This window comes from Adiantum capillus-veneris, chromosome 7 (genome assembly GCF_014529385.1).
Source record: "Adiantum capillus-veneris isolate H3 chromosome 7, ASM1452938v2, whole genome shotgun sequence".
In the NCBI taxonomy this organism is placed as follows: Eukaryota; Viridiplantae; Streptophyta; class Polypodiopsida; order Polypodiales; family Pteridaceae; genus Adiantum; species Adiantum capillus-veneris.
The window spans coordinates 96,059,316-96,080,372 of record NC_140937.1 but is presented as its reverse complement, the minus strand read 5'-3'; the positions used below and the strand labels follow the sequence as shown (position 1 = coordinate 96,080,372).

At 45.3% G+C, this 21,057-nt stretch overlaps 1 protein-coding gene across 1 annotated transcript in view; it reads left to right on the top strand.

Annotated features, from left to right (window-relative positions):
- Positions 1-21,057, top strand: part of LOC147454263 (oxidoreductase, 2OG-Fe(II) oxygenase family protein) — a 66,962-nt gene that overhangs the window by 38,803 nt on the left and 7,102 nt on the right. The window lies entirely within an intron of this gene.

The following is a 21,057-nucleotide window of genomic DNA, read 5'->3' as shown; positions in this document are numbered from 1 at the left end:
CATTTTTCTTTCTTTTTGTTATATGCCTACTTAGCATGATATCCAGAGTGGAAGCACATGCATTATGAACACCACATTGCAGTGCCACCTATGGACATTGGCAACATATATATCCTAAGCCTGAAGACCAAACGAGGGCAATACAACAATAAATCTGTCAATGATCTGAGACATGTGAGCTTTGAACACAGAGTGTTTCGGAAAGTAGCTATCGAACTTTAGAGGAACCTCAATATATCCACAAGCTGCTCCAGCCTCTGAAACACCACAGGAAATTGGTCGGAGAGAACATGTTGTGCACCTTAGGTAAGAAACCATCATTATGCGTATACTTGGCTGATTGGAATGTGTAGCGTGGTTCATCAGGCTGTAACCAAGGCTCTGTCGAGCAGAAATGCGCCCGACATTCCAAAGAAAGCAGAAATGCCCCAGACATTACAAAAAACCAGTGAAAGGAGAAGCCAACTCCTTGACAAAAAGAGCAGAAAGGATAAGCCAACTCATTAACAAAAAGAGCAAACTGATTGTCCCTCGGAATGTCTTGCGGATTTTTTTTAGCTAACTTGAGTTGTTTTGCAGATATATGGTAATTGCGGACGATTACTCTCTTTCAAGAAACTGCTGACGTGTCAAGCCACTGAAGACCTGAGCCAACTTGCAGATCCCGGTCGAGGGGCCTAAACCCTAAGAAGTAGAAGAAGTTGAAGTTCCCACCAACTTATGGGGCCCCGTCCGATGGGGCCCAAGTGACGCAAAGGATATAAAATAAAACAAGATCCACTTTGCGTAGAGAGTTGATGACGTGGCAGAACAATACGAAAAACCCCGATTTTGTGCTGACATATGATGTGGCAGATTGTATGGATTTTCACGTTTTGCGTTGACTGTTGACGTGGCAGTTCGAATGTCCGTAAATCACGTTGGCAGCTTTTTGTTGTAGCTTTTTGGACCAATTGCTTTTGAGTTTGAAGCTTTTCACTGTAACTGCTTTTCATGCCAAGGGCCTTAAATATGAGGCTAGGGCTCATTCTTTGGCACGCTTCGGTGAGAAGGTGTAGGGATTGAAGTACCGGCATTGTATTGAGTTATAATAGTATAAAGAAATACCGAAAGGGGCGCCAAGGTTTTGGGGCCAATACTCTTTGGGGTGGAATTCCACCACTCCGTGTCACGTGCACTCTCTCTCTAGTTCAGTTTAGTTGTTATTGAAGTGCTAAAAGTCTGTTCAGTCTGTTCTTTTCTATTGGCACGTGGTGCTTGTCTTGTGACAGTGTACCTCGGGTCTATCCATTGGGCATGACAGTTCTTTGGCGGACCGCCCTTGGTCACTTGTATGAGCAGCTTGTTATCAACATAGAGTCTTTCCCTGATCTCTCTCTCTCTCTCTCTCTCTCTCTCTCTCTCTCTCATTCTCAGATGTCCTGTCTCTTTCTAACTAGGTGATCTCTCTTCTCCATAGGTGCCGTGTTCTTGTATGTGGCATTGCAGGTGTTCTAGATTGGAGTCAAGGTGTCCATTGGATCACGAGCCTGTTCTTGTCTTCATTGCATCTTCCGCTGCTACCTTTGACATGGTATTAGAGCCCTAGGTGACTCTCTGTCCATTGGCACCTCACCTTTGAAAGGTTTTCAACAGACTCACATGAAATGCAGTGTGAACCTTCCAAGTATTTGGTAACTTTAATCTGAAGGATATATCATTGATCTTCTCTTGGATTTAAAAAGGGTCATAGTATCACATACTTAGCTTTGGAAAAAGCCGCTTCTTACCCTTCCGTTTCTATAGGCGTCCCTTCTTAAACCATAAAAGCACCCAATCATTCTCCTTCAGTTGCAAGTCATGTCGATGCTTGTCCGTTGCCTTCTTATGCCTTGCTTGAGACTTCTCAAGAACCTCGCGCACCTTGGCAAAAGCAGTATCCAAATCTAGATCATACAGATCTGCTTCAAAAATCTTATCCCGGGTGCCTAGAATAGGTGGAACCTTCTCAACACCCTCGATGATTTCAAATGGCACCTTCCCTGTATGCACTGTGTTGTTGTCTGCAAACTCCACCACGGGCAAAACTTTTCCAACTGAGCCTTTTGATGCGAAATATAGGACTTCAAAAAGTCCCAAACTACTGAATTGGCTATCTCAAATTGCCTGTTAGTCGAGAACTGCAACCGCGTGTCAATGTTCTCCCAGATTGCCCTCCAAAACAAACTAGTAAATCGGGGATCTTTGTCTGAAACAATGGACTTATGCATACCATGTAATCGGAAAATCTGTGAAACAAACAGTTTAGCCAAATGATTGGGCTTAACTGTCTTCCTAACCGAAAAAAAATGAGCCTGCTTATTAAATCTGTCGATGACTATTCAAATGTCATCCTGCCCACTCAGAGTCTTGGGAAGATAAAAAATGGAATCCATTGCTATAATTTCCCATGGTTGGCTAGGGACCAGTAAAGGTTGCAAAAGACCTGGTGCCTTATGCCTGCCAAACTTGACCTTTTGGCATATCAAACAAACTCATCCACATCCTTTTTGATCCTCGGCCCGTAGAAGAACCGCTGCACACTTGTCGCTGGTGGTTTCTATGCCGCGATGACCCAAAAAGGTGGACTGTGGCACTTTGTCAAAACTTTATTTCTCCATGCTTGTGTCACACACAAGTAGTTTTTTTTGCATCAAAGAGCCTTCCATGAGCAGATAGCCCGCAACCACTTCCCCACTCTGTCGTCGATCAAAGATGCTTGCAAAATTTGGATCTGTGGTGTACTAATCTACCATATCCTCGAAGGTGTGGTGATGAGCTGTCGAAATAGCTAAAACCTAAGGCTTATGAGAGAGTGCATCCGCCATCACACTCTTTTGTCCCTGATCATGCACAATCTGAAAGTAAAATTGTGACCAAGTGTTTGCCCACTACATCTGCAAGTTGTTTCAGAGACAAGAAATAGTGCAAACTCTAATGATAGGTGAAACACTGCCAAATCGGCTCCAAGTAGAAAGTGTCGCCACTGAGTAAAAGCATGAATGACTGCCAAAAGCCCCTTCTCATAAATCTGTGCAACCCGTTTTGGTCTGGAAAACGTTTGGCTCTCATATCCTCAAATGGATTTTGCTTGGCAAGTCGTCAACTTCTCCTTAAGAGTCTTGAAAGATGAATCTTAAATGGTCCCCTCTGCGAAAGGAACCCCTTCTGTGTCAAAGCATGTAGAGGAGAAGCAATCTCCACAAATCTTCGAATGAACCGTTGGTAGTAAGAGCAAAAACCCACAAAGCTTCGGACATTCTTCAAATTGGGCCAATCTCTAATGGTCTCCATCTTGGCTGGGCCCATTTTGACACCCTCCGCAGAGATGATGTGTCCCAAAAAATGGATCTCGAGTAAGAAAAACTTGCTCTTCTTCCCATGAACCACCAACCGATGTTGCCTCAGTGCATGGAAAAACGCGTAACAGATGGTGTCTGTGCTTTGCCTCATTCTTGAGAAGACGATGATGTGGTCGAAAAAAGGTACCCACAAATGACCTATACTCTCTGAAAATCGTGTCCATCATCCTGTTAAACATTGCTGGAGTATTTGAAAGGCATCACCAAATACATGTACAAGCCAAGAGACGTCCTGGGTGTTAGTCTTATAGACTTCCCTAGGAGCAAATTTGGATAGTCAATGCATATTCTCCAAGATCCATCTTTCTTTAGAACCGACACCACTGGCGAACAATAAGGTGATGTATTGGGCGGATTGAGACCGTTCTCTAGAAGCTCTTTCACTGGGTTCATAATTTTCCTCGTTCTCCTTTGATGACCTTGCATCAGGTTCCCTTAGTTCGTTGTATGCGCTATCATTCGATGCTCGTACTGCTCCGGAATCCTGTGATGATCTGTCATCTGGCTTCTTTGATTTATTCTCTTTATTGGAAGACTCTTGCTCTGATGAGATGGATGCTGTCCTGTCCAGAGGATAAGTCAATGAGCCGGCATGCATCCCAAATCGTTGTTTAGCATGTCCTGTAAGTCTCTGAATAGAGTCAGACTTCTGTTACAGACAATGCTCTCGAATCTCTTTTGGCAAACCACAGTAAAAGCACTCAATCTAGTCTCTCAAAGTAATCTCCTGATTCGAAGACACTGGCAAATAAGTATCCCGAAACCTTTGGCGGTAGTCATCCAATGTATCTTTCTTAATCATTCTCAAATGATGCCAAGTTGTGATGACATCTTTCATATTCGTTTGATATCCAAGTTGATGTGAAAATTCTCTTGAATTTTACCCACGTCGCAGGTGTTTCTCTGCGTAACAAGAGTAGACCACCATGTCCATGCAATTTCTTTCAAGTAAGATGCCGCCCTTCGCACCTTAGAGTGTTCCGTGAACAACTCCTGAGAAGGCGATGTCCAACTGCTGTACAAACTCAAGGGTTTGAAGGGTGTCCTGATAGCTTGAAAACGTCTCAAACCTAACGGCCTGATCCTCCTCCTTGAACTCCTTGGTCTTCTTGCTCATCTGCTCACTTGTCAGAAGAGGACGAGCTCTCCTCCTCCGAACTGCTAGATGGCCTTCCATGCCTTCCTGACTTTTTTAGAAATCTACTTTTCTTGCTGTTCTTTCTTTTTCTCCATTTCTTCCGTCTTTTCTCATCCTCTCTAGAACTACTGGACGGCGAACTGTCGGAACTTTCTGAAGACGAAGAAAAATCAGAGGCAATCCTTGAAACGAGCACGCTTCTTGGATTTGCTTGCCACCTCGAAACTCGACTTCCGGCTCAAATAACCGGGGAAACCCACCTATTTCCTTTTCTTTTGAGAGTGCTTTAAGCCTTTCAGTATCTGGTTTATCTTCTTTTCAAGAGTTTTGACTAACTCTTTTTGCAAGTACAGCTTCCGCTTTTCTGCACTCGTCTGTCCTTTCAGCTTTCTTCTCGACTTGAGAGGAGGATCAATGGCCTCACGTCATCTCGAGCGAATTTCATCCATCGTGTAAATCTTTAGGTATTTCTCAAATCTCGGGTCTCTGAAGCACTTCATCAATCTTTTCACACATATGTCAACCTGCAATTGACGTTTGTACTTCACTCTGGCAAACTTCCCTTTTGAAAAATTTGCCCACTTCTTCATTCCTTTCTTCAATTCCAACTTTTCTTTACCTGCCCACCAAGAGGTGTTATCTTTGTTAGATTTTACACGAAAACCCATGTGTAATCTGGGGTTCTTTATGGCTTATGCACCTTTAAGATAGAGCGATGAAGACGGGAGCGCACCCGATGCGCGATGGACAAAGGGTGGGAGTGGCTAATAAGTCCGTGCAACATGCCACGTGGCACCAGCAATGCAAAATCCAAAAAATCCGTGTAGTCGTGCCACGTCACCATGCGTATGGACTGCCATGTCAACATGTTAGCGCGATTTACGGAAATCTCTTCCAGATGTCAAGATTATGGTGTTTAGGGTTTTAAGCCTCTCGACCGGTGCTCCATAGTTCTTTAAGTTGGTCCGTTTAGTGTTTCTTGTCCACTCAGCCATTTCTCTTCCAGTTGGCCATGCCATGTCATCACTTCGTGACATTGGCGCTCCTTTTGGTGTTTCTTTATATTGCTTCAACAAGGTAGAACTCTCATGGCTCTGCTTTGCATCTCGCACGGGTAGATTGGCAGAGTAAGAGCCCATGAGTCATATTTAAAGGCCCTTGGCCTCTAAAAGCAGTTTACATGAAAAGCTTCCAGTTCAAAGGCATTTGTAACAGACTTGGACACTCCAAGTCGAGAATCTACCACGACACCACAAAAGATCACTTCAAAACAGTTCACAGTTCACAATTGATTCGACACTGGCCCGGCGGAATTCCGCGCCTAGAGATATTGGCCCCAAAGACTGGTGCCCCTTTCGGTATTTCTTTTTGTATTAATGTAAGGTGCAGCGGAATGAATGTTGTATTTTCTCAAGATTAGTGATCTTTATTTGCTCAAGGTTCCTTTTAGTTCTTAGGGAAGGAGAGAGCCTTCCGTCTTGTAGAGTGCTGTGATCACGAACAAAGTGAGTGGATATTGTGCGTGCAAGTGAATGAGACTCAGAGAAGGAGAGAGAAGAGATACGACACCAGAGAGGTTGTAAAACCCTCCTCCGAAGGCCCCACTCTTGTCGGCGAGAGTGGTCTACTTTGATTGCACAAAGGTGTACAATGCGTATGCAATGGATTGATGCAATGGGACTATGCCGATGACGACGACGACTTGATGGCTGAAATCTGTGGTCTTCTATCTGCTGAAATTCGGGACTGTTTCGGTGGCTGAAAATGACTGTTTTGGCTGCGTTTTTATGGCTGAAAATGGGGGAACATCTGCAACCAAATTGGGGCTGATCTACTACTGTGCATAAGGCTGAAAACGCTGTGGTCTGATGCAGATTAGGGCTGAAAACAAAAACGCTGATTGGTCCTGCTGCTAGTCAAAAACGCTAGGCTGATCTGGCTCTGCAATCCAAAACCGTTGATTGTTCTGTTTTGGGAAAACGCTAGGGAAGCTTGATGAATCTGCTGGCGATGGCGGGGATCTGCAAACGCTAGGGGCTGAAGATGGATGGCGGTGGCCTGCTGTGGAAGGGATCGCCAAGGATGGGGTCAGGATGCAAAAACGCTAGGGGGTCATGAGGGGGGGGTACTGCTGAGAAGTTGCCTGTTGAGCGGGAAGCTCCTGTTGCCTCTTCTCCAGAAAGTGCTAACTTGGGTTTGCTTATATATTAACTTAGCAAAATTGCCCTACCTACTTTTGTTGGAAAGTCACTTAAAAATAATAAGTGAAAGTGACCAAAAATAGGAAAATAGGCTAAATGCACTGGAAAATTCCCCTAACTGATGCTAATGGATTCTGATGGGAATTCCAATGATCATGCTGTGTGCAACCGGAGGATATACATCTATGCTAAGAGATTGGGCATGCACGGTCTACGAATAGACTCACAAAAGTGCCAGATCACTGCTAATCTAAACTAACTTGACTGACGGGAACCCTGCTGTGGTGTAGCTTGTTCATGGACACATAGGGTTGGGATGTGTCACGTGACATCCCCTCCTTTTTAAAGTGAGGTACTGGTACCGAACTGTATGGCGTCGAGAGAGATCGCCAACAGCATCCGGAATCCTGGAAGGGACTCTTCGTCGGCCCACTCTACTGTGTGGGTCGAGCGGTACTTGAACTTCATAAAGGTCTGCAATGCTTGCTTCTTTGGGTCGCGGCGAGAGCGACACAAAGTCGTTTGAATCTCCTTTCTTGCGTCAACTTCGTCTAGAGATCTGCTTCTTTCGTCTTCAAGAATCTCCATGGCTGAAAATTCCTGAAACCATCTCCAACACAAAACCATGAACATACCCATTCCATGTAAAGTGAAGGAAAAAAATCTTGTCTTCTCTAAAGATTGTGTATGCCATGTCGATGAACATAGAGACGGAGTGACAACCCGTTCATCAAACACATGCAAACAATGCGCTCGAATCTTTTCTGTTTGATCAAAATCAATCCACTGTGGCAAATCACAATGGAAATGCCCATGCTTGGTGCTCATACAATCATGTGCTCGTTCGGAAAATGTGTCATGCCAAGGAAGAGACATGGAATGTGACTTCCTTATATACAAACTTTTCAACTTTTCATGAACAATCCGCATACATTCGTGCTCATCCATGAGAGAAACGTGCTCAACATACAATATGTCATGCCTAGGAAAAGGGATCACATAACGATGCTGACTAAAATACAGGAAACCTTCACGAATGAAACACTCGAACAATGCGTGCATATCAATCATGCAAACACATAATACTTCCTGTGATGGTTCTTTGGACCAAGGCTCGAGAGCCAAGATCGGTTCTTCGGGATCTATCGAATCTTCTTGTGGGGGATCTGTGGGCCTTGACTCGAAAGCCAAGATCAATTCTTGGTGATTGATCGAATCTACAACGAGGTTAGCTTCGCTAGAAAAAGCATCCACTAACTCATCATCCTTGTGAACAATCACATCATCTTCATGCAATTCATCATGCTCGTCTTTTTCATCCAAATTATCATGCAAATCATTATCATTCAAATCATCATGCTTCTCATAATCATGCAAGTTCTGTGTGTCATGCTGTGGAGAAAAAGAGACTGAGAGAGTCTCCTTATCTCGAATCCTTTCAACCTTGTCCTGCATATTAGCAATGAGAGATGGAGAAGGAGCAGTGTCCACTCCATGAAAGACAGTAGGAGAATCACTGTCGGCTTGAGAGTTATAGTGTTAGCCACAAAATTTATGAAAGCATCAGTTTCACGAAACCATCGAATGCCCAAAATCATATCACATCCTGAGACAGGAGAAACAACAAATCTTCTAGTGAAGGCAGTCTATTGAATTGCAAACAACACATCAAGGCACTCCGCTGTGATGAGAGCGTCCATACCAGAACGAAAGCCAGAGACCTTGATAGGAGATCTGGGACTAACTTCAAGGCGGGCTCTCTCAACAAGAGAGGAGCTGATCACATCATGCATACTACCTGGGTCAAACAATATGACAAAACGGTGCCCCGAGGTACGACCATAACATTTAATGAGAGAATCATCAATGGGAGGGTCCTGAGAAACTTTGGGCACAATCGTGTTATCATTCATTGCATTGACAGATGTAGTGGGTGCTGTGGGTTCTTTAGATTCATTCGATTCAAGCTTAGGACATGTTCGTTTTATGTGACCCTTAATGTGACAATGAAAACAACGACCTTCCTTAGAATAAGTGCTTTGTTCTTCCGACGTGATGTATCCTCCTACAATTCCTTGTGCTACCTTTTCATTTGGAGTAAGCTTAGGTTTAGCAGTTGTGTTAGCCTTACCCTTAGATTCATTGGAAGAATTCTTTGATGAGAGACTGTTGGAAGATTGGTTAGAAGAGTTATCATTCTTACCATTCTTACCGTTCTGCGGGTTCTGAGAAGTCTGCTAGGTACTTGTGGAAATCTTGTTCTCCTTAGGCTTTCCCTTGTTGTGCTTCATCTCCTGTGCGAGAGAAATCGCTATCGCCTTGTTGAGATCGATTGGATCGAATACCTTGACATCGTACTTGATATACTCGTCCAATCCAAAGAGAAAAGCCTCTTTGCGCTCATCATCGGACATGCGTAATTGGGTACCTAGCTGCAAAACACGATTAGAAAAAGACATAACCGGCATACCATTTTGCTTGAGAGCGCGCCAATCGTCCTTCAATCGTGCAAGGTACTGAGGTGGTATAAACCGCGCCTTGAGCTTGTCTTGGAAATCAGCCCAACTAAAAGAGAGGGGCGTGAAATCGTCGGTTGCCTCTAGGTGCGCGGCTAGCTGTGCCTCTTGCTATGCGTGGTACCAATTGATGGCATCACCGGCAAGGTACATAGCTGCCGTCAAAACTTTGCTATTCCCTGTCTTCTTAGTTGTCGCAAAATAAGCATTAAATTGATGCAACCAAGAATGAATAACTGTAGCATCCATCTTACCGTCATACTTATTAAAAGTCAACTTTCTGTAACTGGATGGTTGGAATCCGCGTCGTGGCTTGCTTCACTTGACGAACTCCCACGATCTTTGGGTGGTTCGGTCTTCGAGGCTAGCAATTGGGAAATAAATTCTTGATTGCGAATCTCCCTTTGAGCTTCACGCTCGGCGTCCTTTTCTGCTTTTCGTTCATTTCGTTCATCGCGCTCGCGTTCGAGAGCAAGTCGATTTTCTTCTTGTTGTGCGGCAAGTCTTGTGTTTTTTTAATCGCGCTCACGTTCCTTAGGAAGTCGATTTTCTTCTTGTTTTGCGGCAAGTCTTGCGTTTCTTTCATCGCGCTCACGTTCTTGAGCAAGGCGACTTGCTTCTTGTCTATCTGTCATGGCCATCATCTGCTTGACTAGTGCCTCCATAGCACTTGGTTGCGTAGATGGCGAAGGGGGAGGGTTGAAGAAATCATCTCCGGGTGGGGACGAGTCTTTGTCGCCTCTCTCATGCTCATCACCTGTATGCGAAGTATCCATTCCGCTTCGGGTGACGACCATGCACTATGATCTTGGGGTCTTAAGCTCGCGAGGAACTTGGGTTCTTGAGGGTCTTGGTTCTTGGGTTCTTGAGGTTCTTGAGGTTTTCTTTCTCTTGCAAATCGCGTTGAGAAGGATCTTCTCTTCACCCGAGTTCTACTCTTTTCTGTGGGCGCACCCATTGGTGGCCTTGCGCTCACGCCAAGGTTGCTTTTTCCCACCTCACGTCGATTGGCCGGCCGCTAAATGCACGGTCCGCTCTCAATGAGTGAAAAGAGACACAAGGGGAGGCTGGACAAGCCCTTCTTTCTTGGGATTCCTGTCACTCTTCAACAAAACACGGTTAGGAATCGCCACGTCCAAGTAAACTTGGGTTCGTGCGATCGCAACAAGCAAAAAAAAATTCTTGTGGTTCTTGTGGTTCTTTCCTTGAGTAATGCAGAACACTTCCAAAGCTCTGATACCAATGTTAGGTGCAACGGAATGAATGTTGTATTTTCTCAAGATTAGTGATCTTTATTTGCTCAAGGTTCCTTTTAGTTCTTAGGGAAGGAGAGAGCCTTCCGTCTTGTAGAGTGCTGTGATCACGAACAAAGTGAGTGGATATTGTGCGTGCAAGTGAATGAGACCGTGAGAAGGAGAGAGAAGAGATACGACAGCCGAGAGGTTGTAAAACCCTCCTCCCAAGGCCCCACTCTCGTCGGCGAGAGTGGTCTACTTTGATTGCACAAAGGTGTACAATGCGTATGCAATGGGACTATGCCGGTGACGACGACAGTGATGACAACGACGACTTGATGGCTGAAATCTGTGGTCTTCTATCTGCTGAAATTCGGGACTGTTTCGGTGGCTGAAAATGACTGTTTTGGCTGCGTTTTTATGGCTGAAAATGGGGGAACATCTGCAACCAAATTGGGGCTGATCTGCTACTGTGCATAAGGCTGAAAACGCTGTGGTCTGATGCAGATTAGGGCTGAAAACAAAAACGCTGATTGGTCCTGCTGCTAGCCAAAAACGCTAGGCTGATCTGGCTCTGCAATCCAAAAACGTTGATTGGGCTGTTTTGGGAAAACGCTAGGGAAGCTTGATGAATTTGCTGGCGATGGCGGGGATCTGCAAACCCTAGGGGCTGAAGATGGATGGTGATGGCCTGCTGTGGAAGGGATCGCCAAGGATGGGGTCAGGATGCAAAAACGCTAGGGGGTCATGAGGGGGGGGTACTGCTGAGAAGTTGTCTGTTGAGCGGGAAGCTTCTGCTGCCTCTTCTCCAGAAAGTGGTAACTTGGGTTTGCTTATATATTAACTTAGCAAAATTGCCCTACCTACTTTTGTTGGAAAGTCACTTAAAAATAATAATTGAAAATAACCAAAAATAGGAAAATAGGCTAAATGCAATGGAAAATTCCCCTAACTGATGCTAATGGATTCTGATGGGAATTCCAATGATCATGCTGCGTGCAACCGGAGGATATGCATCTATGCTAAGTGACTAGGCATGCACGGTCTACGAATAGACTCACAAAAGTGCCAGATCACTGCTAATCTAAACTAACTTGATTGACGGGAACCCTGTTGTGGTGTAGCTTGTCCACGGACACATAGGGTTGGGATGTGTCACGTGACAATTAATCTGTGTTCAAAGTACAAGTAAGTCGGGCGGGACTCACTTTCAGACTCTACATCCAGATGCTCTGAGAGTGTGAGAGCCCAGAGACTCTTTTAAAAGTTTACAAGGGATGCCAAAAGCAGAGCCCAAAAGCTGGAAATTAAAAGCCTTTAAAAATTTAAAGCAAGGCTCTCTCGCTCTCTTTCTCTCTCTCTCTCTCTCTCTCTCTCTTTTGCTTGTAAATTAAAGCAAGGCTTTCAAAAAGTAAAGCTCTCTCTCTCTCTCTCTCTCTCTCTCTCTCTCTCTCTCTCTCTCTCTATTCAATTGCGTAGAATAAAGGAGAAGGCTGTCTCTCTCTCCTTGCGTAGGAAAAGCAGCAAAGCTGCCGCTGATCAGCCCGCCAAACACGCCGCAATCTGCCGAAGTCCGTACAGCCTGCCACGTGTCTAGCCTTCCGCAATTTTCGGGATCGTGCAGCGGTACAGTCAGCCACGTCAGCATTTTAGCGTCTCTGTATTTTCCAGGCTTGTGCAAGGTGTGTGTGTACACATGGGCAGCCACGTCATCACATTTTGTGACAGCATTTGGTCCCAAAAGTTGACGCCCAAAGCTGCCAGTGCGTTTCATGGAAATCTGTAGAGTTACCACACCATCAACGGAAAACGTGGATGTCCGTACAGTTGCTACGTTGGCATGTCAATGCAATTCGCGGGATGACTGTACAGTCCTGCCACGTCATCAATTTATGTGCAAGTCATTGTGTGTGCGCTCTTGCTTTATTTTAATCCTAGCCACTTGGGCCCCATCAGACGGGGTCCCTGTAATAACAGACTTCGACTCTCCAAGTCAAGAATCTACCACGACAGCACCAAATAACCACTTCAAAACAATTCACAATTCACAATTGATTCAACAGTGGCCTGGCGGAGTTCCGTGCCTAGAGATATTGGCCCCAAAGACTAGCGCCCCTTTTGGTATTTCCTTTTGTATTAATCTGCGTTCAAAGTACAAGGGTACGGGTAGGCGCTCACACTCGGACTCTGTGTCCAGATGCTCTGAGTTGTGAGAGGCCTGCTCACATATAAAAGAGTACAAGGGATGCCAAAAGCAGAGCCCCAAAAGCTTCTTTTTAAAAGCTGAAAACTTAAAAGATTTCATAAATAAACAGAAGGAATCTCTCTCATTCAAGCTCTTATGCTTTAATAAAGCAGCCTTCAAAAGTAATAGTCTCGCTCTTTCTCATGCTGTTTTGCGTAGCAAAAAGCAAGGCTAAAATCTAACGCAGGTTGCCGCAAAAAGCACCGTAAATCATGGACGTCCGTACTATTGCCACGTGGCCAGTCCTTTGCAATTTACGGGACAGTCACACGTCAGCATTTTCTGATGCTCTCCGGGGTTCCCACAGGGTAGAGAGTATCTACGAGGGCCTGTAGGGTTAAATGTGTGCTGCAATGGGCAGCCACGTCATCAGTTTGTGACATACCCCCCTCTTGAAAGCATTATAATCGCCCTCGATTACACCTACAAAACAGACAGAAGCCATAAAGACACTGATTGCTAGTACCTACGTACTAGGAACACACATCTAGCACGTGTACCAATCGACAGTCACATTACACGACATCATAGGACATCACTAGACATCACAGGACATCACATGACGTTCAACATTCATTTGGATCTTAGACCATGATTTATCGGCAATGTAGCTAGCAATCGCATTTAGATCCATCGGGACCTCATAGATGGCCGATCGACTAACCCCTATTGCAACCATGTCTATTCGAGATCAATTAGACCAAAATGTTGCATGCACTTACAAACAAGTCAAGAACAAATCAGTTTCATATTCAGGAATTCCATTTCATAAAGTCATACAGCAGAATACTATCAGCTCTTAGTATCCCTGAAGCTCAAAGAGACATCAGTGACTTTAATATACAAAAATTAAGGCATCTGTTGACAAAGGAGCGGAGTAACTCCCCTCTTGTGCATCCCACTGCACTAGATCTTCGGCCAAGCTGAATTCTGGGCTCCATTTGGAGTAGACTATGCTAAACCAAAAGCTTCAAGGTAAAGTTTCACAATTTGAGGAGTATCTTCTAGGTCCTCCTCCTCCATCCACTTCGCATCCAATGTAGGATAGTTTTTGAACTTAACCAAGAACCGCCTTCGTACTTTACCTTTATTCTTTGTGTACTTATGTGCCAAAATCTGTTCAGGAACAAGGATCTCCTCGTTTTCTTCCACTTCGGGTTGCTCATCAGGTTCCCCATCATCAGGCACATCACCTTTAAAAGGTTTCAAGAGACTCACGTGGAATGCATTGTGAATCCTCCAAGTGTCAGGCAGTTTCAGTCGGAAGGAGACATCATTGATCTTTTCAGAGATCTGGAAAGGTCCGTAGTATCGCATACTAAGCTTTGGAAAAAGCCTCTCCTTTCCCTTCTCCTTTCTCAGGCGTGCCTTCTCAAACGTAAGAGCACCCAATCATCCTCCTTCAATTTCAAATCGTGACGATGGTGATCCGCTGCCTTTTTCTGTCGTTCTTGAGATTTCTGCAAAGCCTCGCGGACCTTGGCAAAAGCCGTGTCTAAGTCGCGCGTATACTCATCCGCTTCAAAAATCTTATCTTTCGTGCTTAGGAAGGGTGGAACCTTCGCAACACCTTCAACAATCTCAAATGGCGCCTTCCGTGTCGAAGAGCGTATCGTGTTATTGTAGGCAAATTCCACCAAAGGTAGATACTTTTCCCATTGAGTCTTCTGATCCAAGATATAAGACTTCAATAAATCTAAAACCACTGAATTGGCAATCTCGGATTGCCCGTCAGTCTGCGGGTGGAACGATGAAGAGAATTGCAACCGCGTGCCAAAGTTCTCCCAAATTGCCTTCCAAAACAAACTCGTAAATTTGGGTCACTGCTGGAGACAATTGTCTCAGGCATGCCATGTAATCTGAAAATCTGGGCCACAAACATTCTCGCTAAGTGATCCGGCTTGACTGTTTTCCTCACTGGAATGAAATGATCCTGCTTGCTAAATCTGTCAATAACAGTCCAGATACCATCGTGACCACTCTGTGTTCTCAGGAGATCAAAAATGAAATCCATTGCAATATTTTCCTAGGGGCGGGTGGGTATGGGCAAAGACTGTAACAATCCTTGTGCTTTATGCCTCTCAAACTTGACCTTTTGGCATACCAGGCAACTGCGCACAAACTCTTCCACATCCTTCTTGAGTCTCGGCCAAAAGAAGTATCTCTCTACCCCTTTCATGGTGGTAGCAATGCCACAATGACCCGTAAAAGGTGGACAATTGCATTCAGTCATAACCTTTTTCCTCAACGGCTGTGGCACAACATGGTTTTCCTCATCAAGTAGCCATCCCGAATGGAATATCCCGCTACTGTCTCCCCATTCCGTATCTGTGTGAAAACGTCTGCAAAATCTTGATCTATGGCATACTGGTCGACCATATCCTCGAAGCTCCTATGATGTATCGCAGAAATAGCTAGAACCAACGGCTTTCGAGACCAAGCATCTGCCACCAAATTCTTCTGTCCCTGAACATGGACGATCTGGAAGTGAAACTGTGGCAAGATGTTCGCCCACTGCATCTGCTTTTCCGATAGCTGCTTCTGTGACAAGAAGTAGCGCAAACTCTGATGGTCTGTAAAGACAGTAAAATCTGCTCCGAGTAGGTAATGTCGCCACTGAGTAAGAGCATGGATAACCGCCAAAAGCTCTTTCTCATAAATCTGTGCTGTCAATTCCGGCCTTGAGAACAATCGGCTCTCGTAAGCAATGACATGGCCTTCTTGCATTAAGATCGCACCGAGACTACGACCACAAGCATCACAATATACTTCAAATAACTTTTGCAAGTCCGGCAAAGTCAAAACTGGTCCCGTAGTCAATTTCTCTTTCAAAGTCTGAAAGGCAGTCACCTCTGTGGGTCCCCACGAGAAAGGGACTCCTTTCTGTGTCAAGATATGCAAAGGGGAAGCAACCTCTGCAAACTTTCGAATGAACTGCCTGTAGTACGAACACAATGCCAAGAAGCTTCTAACTTCATGGACATTCTTTAAATCGGGCCAATCACGGATAGTCTCTATCTTGGCCGGATCCATCTGCACTCCTGCTGCTGAGACATTGTGTCCCAAAAAGTGTATCTCTGGTAGGAAAAATTCACTTTTCTTTGCATTAATCACTAACTTGTGATCTCGTAATGCCTGAAAGACTTGAAGCAGATGATCTCTATGTTCTGCCTCATTCTTGGAGAAAACAATGATATCATCAAAGAAAGTGCCAACAAATAGCCTGCACTCTCGAAAAATCTTGTCCATCATCCGGTTAAATGTCGCAAGAGCATTGGTTAAGCCAAAAGGCATCACCAAAAACTCAAATAACCCAAAAGTCATCCGAAATGCTGTCTTGTAGACGTCTCCCGGCGCGATTCTGATCTGATGATATCCACTCTTTAAATCAATCCTGCTAAAGCACAAGGATCCTTGTAATCTGTTGAGTATATCATCGATCAAAAATCCGTTCTTGATGGTGATTTTGTTGATGTCACAAACGGGAGCGCATAACAATATAAAATACATTCGGATAAATAGGATTTATCACTTATTACTGAAGCCAGAGGATATAGAGAGAAATAAATAGAGAGAGAGATAGAGAGTGAGAAGATCGACACAGTACTCGGGACCAGAAGATGGGCTGGTCCCCCCCCCGTAATAGTATCGTTATTACTGAGGAGAAGTCTATACAAGCACTTGAACCGAATGTATTACCACGTTCGTTCTAGAATAAGACTTGATGGTTCCCGGAAGCCTCAGCTTCCGATTCCTAGGGCAAAACCCTATTCCAAGGAACTTCCATTCCTTATTCCAATTCCTCGAGAATCAAGGTTCTCGCCTCTGGATCTCACCTTCCAGACTCAGGGCATGGCATCCCTGCAACTCTTTTCCAACTCTCTTTCCAGAGTCCTCTTCCCGCAGAACAACTCTACTTTCCCGGACACGAAATCCTTACTTGGGAATCCCAACTTCCGGATCACAACTTGAGAGACTACCTCTCTCCGTTCCGTGGATCTACTTCCCAAACTCGGGTACGAAACCCTTGGGCTGATCTGGCTCTAGTTCCTCAGAGCGCTTTTCTCCTGCAGAGGCTTATACCTTCCTCTGCTCCTGCTCCCTCACTAAGAGGAAGTACACCTGCAAACAAATACTCAGAGTTCATAACATGAAAATCGTTACCTTCAAAGTCTCGACGCTCGAAACGCAACTCCGTTCTCGAAAAGCAATTCCCCGGAAGAGATCTCTCCATAGAAAATCCTCTCTTCCAATCCTACACACAAAAGAGGTGTGTTCTCGGGTTCCTTCTTGTAAATTAGCCCCGTCTACGACGTTTATGGGCTGAAAACAGAGAAAAACAGCAACTTGTCTCTATGGAAACACGCTTCGTAGGCACTTCTTTGCGAGGGAACTCGCGCACTGGGTCTTGGCGACATCTGGTACACTTGGGGCAGCCATGGGCATCACCGGCAACGTCTTCTTTACGGCTGAAATCTGCAGCAGCATCTCCTCCTTGCAAAGATTGGTCCTCCCCTCTGAGTGAGGGCATGTGATGCTTTTATAGCTCCTAGCCACGAGCACGAATAGCTGCTCGCGTAGAGATCGCGGCCGTTTTTTTTTTTTTCTGTTCTGCCAGAAAAAGAGAGAGAAAACGCTGGCTGATCTGTTGCCTTATTTATTAGATGGCTGCCCACTTATTAAGTGGGCGGCGAGCGTATTTTAAAAAAAATAGTTTGAACCTGCCCAAAAACTCAATAAAACCTTATAAGTTAAAAAGAATGCTTTCACAGCACTTCCCAGGCGTCCCTGGATGCAATCACATGCACAGTTGAAATGCAGACATAGACTTCCTCGCGGGAAAGCATCTGCTTTCTCGAAAAGCAATCCCGCTTTCTCAAAAAGCATCTGTTTTTCCTCAAAGTTTCCTCTAAACCGATCTTCATTCAAGTGCTTGCTTCTTCCTTGTGCACAATTCTAACACAGTTCGGAATTTCCTCCCGACTATGGATATTCCCTTTCCAATGCACCCGTCACCCACCTTGTGACGCATCAGGAATACCCATCACCTAGTCCTTTCCTACCGAACTTACGGTACAATCTCCTTCACGATGCTCTATGTCACCCATCCTATGACGCATCACAGATCTCCGTTCCCGGATGGTCGGATACTTCTTCCGATGCTCCCTGTCACCCATCCGATGTGACGCATCAGAAGTACCCGTTCCTGGTGGCCTTACAGATATTCCCGTTCTCAGTGTTCCCGTCATTACTTTGAATGACGCACTAGGAATACTCTGTACTCGGATGTCTCTAGTGAGAAAAGCCCTCTCACTTAAAATTCCAATAATTCATTTAGAATTATTTTTCCTTGGTGTTCCAAGCGAGAAATCCCTCTCACTTATAAATCCAATAATTCATTTAGAATTATTTTTCTAAAAGATAAAGCCAATTTAGCAACATTTGAGAGCTCTATAATTGATGCGCATTGTCCAAGGTCCGTCTTTCTTCAAAACCAACAACACTTGAGAGCAATACGGTGAAGTACTAGGCCAGACAAGACCCTTTTCCAAGAGGTCTTTCACTTGGTTCATAATCTCTTCATTTTGTGCTCGGCTCACACGGTAAGGTGGCCGGTTCAGTGGTGTGCTTCCAGGTATCAGATCAATGGTATGATCTTCAGGACGAGCATGTGGTAACTCGCCTGGTAGGCCCTCTGAGAAGCAATCGGCGTGAGAGTGGAGAAAATCTTGGTGTTCTTTATCAAGTTTAGACATATTTGTCCTATCCTTATCACTCAATTCTTTCATAAAGATCGAGTAAACAAACAGACTGGATTTCATTAATTTAGAAATGGCCGAAGCCGATACAATAGGGACAGACTCGCCCTTCAATTTAATGTCAAGTACAATGGTTCTGCCCTTCTCTATAGTCAAAGTCGCTTTCCTCGCCCGATAGTCGACCACGGCGTTGTTCTTGCGGTACCAGGGAATTCCTATGAGAACACCACAACCTTCCAAAGGCATTATGTAAAAGTGCTCATGCCCCAAATACCCCTGACAATGCAACCGAAGTTTGCCAATGATAGGTGTAATGGCTACGTCCCTGCCGGTCTGCAAGTGGTCCCATCCAATCGGGAGTGATCTCGAGCCACGCCGCCAATTCCGGTGAAATGAAGTTGGCCTTGGCTCCTCCATCAAAGAAGATCAGGGCCTCTTGGTCTTTCACTTTGCCCCAAGCTCAACAAAGTTCTGTACTCTCGTCCATTGTGTTGGGATCGGTACCCACACAATGTGGAACTAGTCCTGTTTTCATCTTGTCTTTTCTTCCACGTTCCTCAGTTGCTCTCGAACTCTCAGGCCTTTCGTTGTCCTTGTCATTCTGTTCTTTCTGTGCCTTTTTAGGGCACTTCGTGGAGATATGTCCAGGTTCCCCGCATATAACAATAGTGGAATCCATGTCCCTGCCAGCTGTGCACCTCTATCACCATCGCTCTCAATGTAGTCAGAAACCTCATCCACATACATACTGAATAGAGTAGGAGAGAGCGGGCAGCCCTGATTCACCCCAATAGTGGAGTGAACCGGTGTAGATAGACCCTCTGAGGTGCGTACATGCCCCACTACTGACACCTGTATAATGCCACGATCCCCCAAATGAGCTCTGTAGGTACTCCCATCTCCTGTAGTCTGCGCATCAATCTAGCTCTGGGTACTGTGTCAAATGCTTTGCGAAAGTCCACAAAGCTACAATAGATCCGTCTCCCATGTGATCTGCCCTCCTCAATGATGGTTCTGAGTGTCAAGATATGGTCAAGAGTAGAAAAGCCTCTCTTGAAGCTGGCTTGCCCGCCTGTGCGTATCCTCTCCCTCTCTGCCCATCTACTGAGTTGCTGCTTAAGAATGGATGCGTACAACCTCCATAGGGTCTCTTGACTTGAAGATAGGTACAATAGTAGATAGGCTCCAAGTGTCAGGCGCGCGCGCGAGAGAGAGAGAGAGAGAGAGAGAGAGAGAGAGAGAGAGAGAGAGAGAGAGAGAGAGAGAGAGAGAGAGAGAGAGAGAGAGAGAGAGAGAGAGAGAGAGAGAGAGAGAGAGAGAGAGAGAGAGAGAGAGAGAGAGAGAGAGAGAGAGAGAGAGAGAGAGAGAGAGAGAGAGAGAGAGAGAGAGAGAGAGAGAGAGAGAGAGAGAGAGAGAGAGAGAGAGAGAGAGAGAGAGAGAGAGAGAGAGAGAGAGAGAGAGAGAGAGAGAGAGAGAGAGAGAGAGAGAGAGAGAGAGAGAGAGAGAGAGAGAGAGAGAGAGAGAGAGAGAGAGAGAGAGAGAGAGAGAGAGAGAGAGAGAGAGAGAGAGAGAGAGAGAGAGAGAGAGAGAGAGAGAGAGAGAGAGAGAGAGAGAGAGAGAGAGAGAGAGAGAGAGAGAGAGAGAGAGAGAGAGAGAGAGAGAGAGAGAGAGAGAGAGAGAGAGAGAGAGAGAGAGAGAGAGAGAGAGAGAGAGAGAGAGAGAGAGAGAGAGAGAGAGAGAGAGAGAGAGAGAGAGAGAGAGAGAGAGAGAGAGAGAGAGAGAGAGAGAGAGAGAGAGAGAGAGAGAGAGAGAGAGAGAGAGAGAGAGAGAGAGAGAGAGAGAGAGAGAGAGAGAGAGAGAGAGAGAGAGAGAGAGAGAGAGAGAGAGAGAGAGAGAGAGAGAGAGAGAGAGAGAGAGAGAGAGGAGAGAGAGGAGAGAGAGAGAGAGAGAGAGAGAGAGAGAGAGAGAGAGAGAGAGAGAGAGAGAGAGAGAGAGAGAGAGAGAGAGAGAGAGAGAGAGAGAGAGGGAGAGAGAGAGGAGAGAGAGAGAGAGAGAGAGAGAGAGAGAGAGAGAGAGAGAGAGAGAGAGAGAGAGAGAGAGAGAGAGAGAGAGAGAGAGAGAGAGAGAGAGAGATGAAATGAAATGAAATGTTATATTAAAGGTCTTCAAAAGGCCAAAATGACCTATGAGACCAAACTGATACAATCCTTGTGGATGTGATCCAATGTCTGGGTACAAAGATAAAATGAACTAAAGTGAAAGACTAAACTAAAAGACTAAAATCGTCAGAGTGAAATCATCATCATCATCATCAATGCCCAAGGATGCCCGACATCGGGTGGATGTCCGAGAAAGTATTACATTGGTCACCGAAGAGCTTCGTCAATGTCCGCCTCTGTAAACAATCGTACTGGGCGTCTCCCATATCGGTCTCCCATATCGTGCTAGAATAGTCCTGATCCTCTGATGGAGCCTCCGTCGATGTCGTGGTCGCCCTCGAGGACGTGGACGTCTAGTTCTCCCGAGCTCAGTGGCTCTGCCCACTACTATACCTTTGGTATGAGTGGGCTTTGAAGTCTGTTG